This window comes from Egretta garzetta, unplaced genomic scaffold (assembly GCF_000687185.1).
Source record: "Egretta garzetta isolate BGI_Z169 unplaced genomic scaffold, ASM68718v1 scaffold407, whole genome shotgun sequence".
In the NCBI taxonomy this organism is placed as follows: domain Eukaryota; kingdom Metazoa; phylum Chordata; class Aves; order Pelecaniformes; family Ardeidae; genus Egretta; species Egretta garzetta.
In genome coordinates this window covers 20,396-23,169 of record NW_009260183.1, presented here as the reverse complement: position 1 = coordinate 23,169, position 2,774 = coordinate 20,396, and positions in this window count along the sequence as shown.

The following is a 2,774-nucleotide window of genomic DNA, read 5'->3' as shown; positions in this document are numbered from 1 at the left end:
CCCCGCGCCCCCCCCCCCCCCCCCAAATAAACACAAATATTATTTTTTTTCTCTTCGCAGCCAAGCTCGCAGCAGAAATCCGTAAGCCCTTTCCTTCCTTTTTTAACCAAAACCCATGGTTTTCACCTTTAAAACCTTCTCTAGGGTTGGGTTTTGTGTTTTTACTTGAATTAATATTTCGGGTTTTCCCCCCCTTATTTCAAAGGTCGCCTCACTGCACTGCTCGGTAAGTTGAATTTTTGTGGAGAATGGGGGGGGGAGGGGGTTTAATTAAAAATTTTATTAATTATTTTATTTCATTTATTAATTAAAGATTTTCCATGCTTTTACGCAATTAGGCAGAGGTCCCTCGCACCGAGGGGGGACCACGTTGGGACCCAGGCAGGTTTTTCCCTCAGGCCTTGCAAAAATCTGAATTCAAAATGCAGATTTTTCTTTGGGGGGGAGGGGGATGTCTTTAATAAAATGTAATCAGAAAAATGAGCAAAATCAGCTTTGTGGCAGAAAATCTTGGAGCTTGGGCGCCAGGACCCTAATGTCCGGGGGGAAGAGGAAAGCGCCACGGAAAATAAAGTGATGTGGAAAATAAATAAAATTACACCGGAAAATAAATAAAACAGCTCTGTAAAATTAATAAAAATTACCCCAGAAAATAAATAAAAATTACCCTGGAAAATAAATAAAAAAGACGCCATAAAATAAATAAAAATTATGCCAGAAAATAAATAAAAATACCCCAGAAAATAAATAAAAATGACCCCAGGAAATAAAAATTACCCCGGAAAATAAATAAAATGATGCCAGAAAATAAATAAAACCCTGGAAATTAAATTAAATTGAAGTCCTAAAATAAATAAATAAATAAGAACTACACCGGAAAATAAATAAAAACTACCCTGGAAAATAAATAAAAACTATGGCAGAAAATAAATAACTCCTCATAAAATAAATAAACACACACACCCCAAAATAAAACTACCCCCAAAATGCTGAATTTTGTTCTTTTTTTCTCTCTCTCTCCCCCAGGGGACCGAGACGCAAGGCTTCGTAAGTGCCGTTCTCCTCCCCTCTTCGCGCTTTCCCTGCGTTTCCCACTCGGAGCCCTCGCGTCGCTCCCGAAGGGGCGATGGTACCGGACCCAGGGGGTTCCCGCGCGTGCCGAGTTATCAAATTCACCGTTCCAGGGTGTTTGCTCATAGATTTTTGACTTTATTTTATGCATTCAGCCTGGGCAGTTTTATCCCCTGTTTTATACCATTCCTCTCCACATTTTCTTATTTTCTGAGACACTGTGGGAGCTTAAACCAGAGAATGATTTACGCTGTGTCCAGGGAGGAGAAATTTCTATTTAAAGGAAATTTAATTTAAAGGAAATTTCTATTTAAAGGAAACTTTAAGAGAAATTTTTATTTAAAAGATGTCTATTTAGAAGAAACTTTTATTTAAAAGAAATTTATATCTGAAAGAAACTTTTATGTAAACGAAATTTCTATTTAAATGAAATTTCCATTTAAAGGAAACTTTAAAAGAAACTTTAATTTAAAGGAAACTTATTTCAAGGAAATTTTTATTAAAAAAATTTTATTTCAAGGGAATTTTTATTTAAAAGATATTTCCATTTAAAAGGAACTTTTGTTTCAAGGAAATTTCAATTTAAAATAAATTCCTATTTCAAGGAAACTTTTCTTTCTCTCTCTTTAGGGAAACTGACCGCAGAACTCGGTAATTTTGTTTCCTATTTTATGGGGAAAAAAGGGGCCAAAGCAGCCGCAGGTGCCAGAATCTGCTTGCTCTTTATTTTTCTTTATTTTCCTCTTTTTTTAGCCAAGTGCGACGCGACAATCAGTGAGTGACATCTCCTCCTCCTGCACCCTCGGGAGGGGGTGGTTGGGCCGTTTGGCGTTGCGGTGAGGTGGGAATTTCGGAATTAAATTCAATTTGGGTTGTGAGAAGCAACAATCCCTTGGATTTTGAGGGCTGGGGGAGCCTGGAGGCAAAATTCAAGGGGGAAAAGGAAAATATGGTGGGGGGGGGGGGAGGGGAAATTCCCATGGGATGAGCTGAGATGGGCTGAAGAGGTGGCGGTTCACCGCATGTTGCGATATTTGGGAAATTTGATTCAAATTCGTGTTATTTTCTGGTTTAAGGAATATTTACAGTGGAGCTTGGTAAGTCCTTTTGCATTTTTTTTGTTAAATTTGAACAATTTTTAAGTTGAAAATAACAGAAAAATTTGATTAAAAAAATTACATTGCAAACAAATTTTTAAATCGCATTTAGAAAAAAAAAATCAATTCTAAAACCCAAAGCCGGGCTTAATTCTGCCCCTGTTTTGGAAAAAAAATCCCATCGGAAAGGCAGAAGTAGAGAAATTGAAACCCCCGCAAATAATTTGAAACAGGGAGAACGCGGGGGCCTGGCGGGAAATCGCTTTGAATTCTGAATTACGCGAAGGGAACGGGAAATGTGACATGGGAAAGGCAGAAAGCGGGAGAAATAACGCAAATTTTCGGGTTTTTTCCCTCCTTTTTAGGAGAGCGGCACACGAAAATCGGTAAGTTTTACTCTCCCCCGCCTGGCCAATCCTGGGAGGAAACGAAATTCCAAAATCGCTGTCTGTTGCCTGGGATTTTACGGGGCAAATAAAACCCTTTTCCCTTTCAAATTCACTTTTTTTTTTGCCTTTGTCCCCCTTTTTTCCCAGGTGAGCTCACCGCCGATGTCGGTAAGTCGCCATCGGCTGGGGGGGTGGGTTTGCTTTTTTTTTTTTGGTG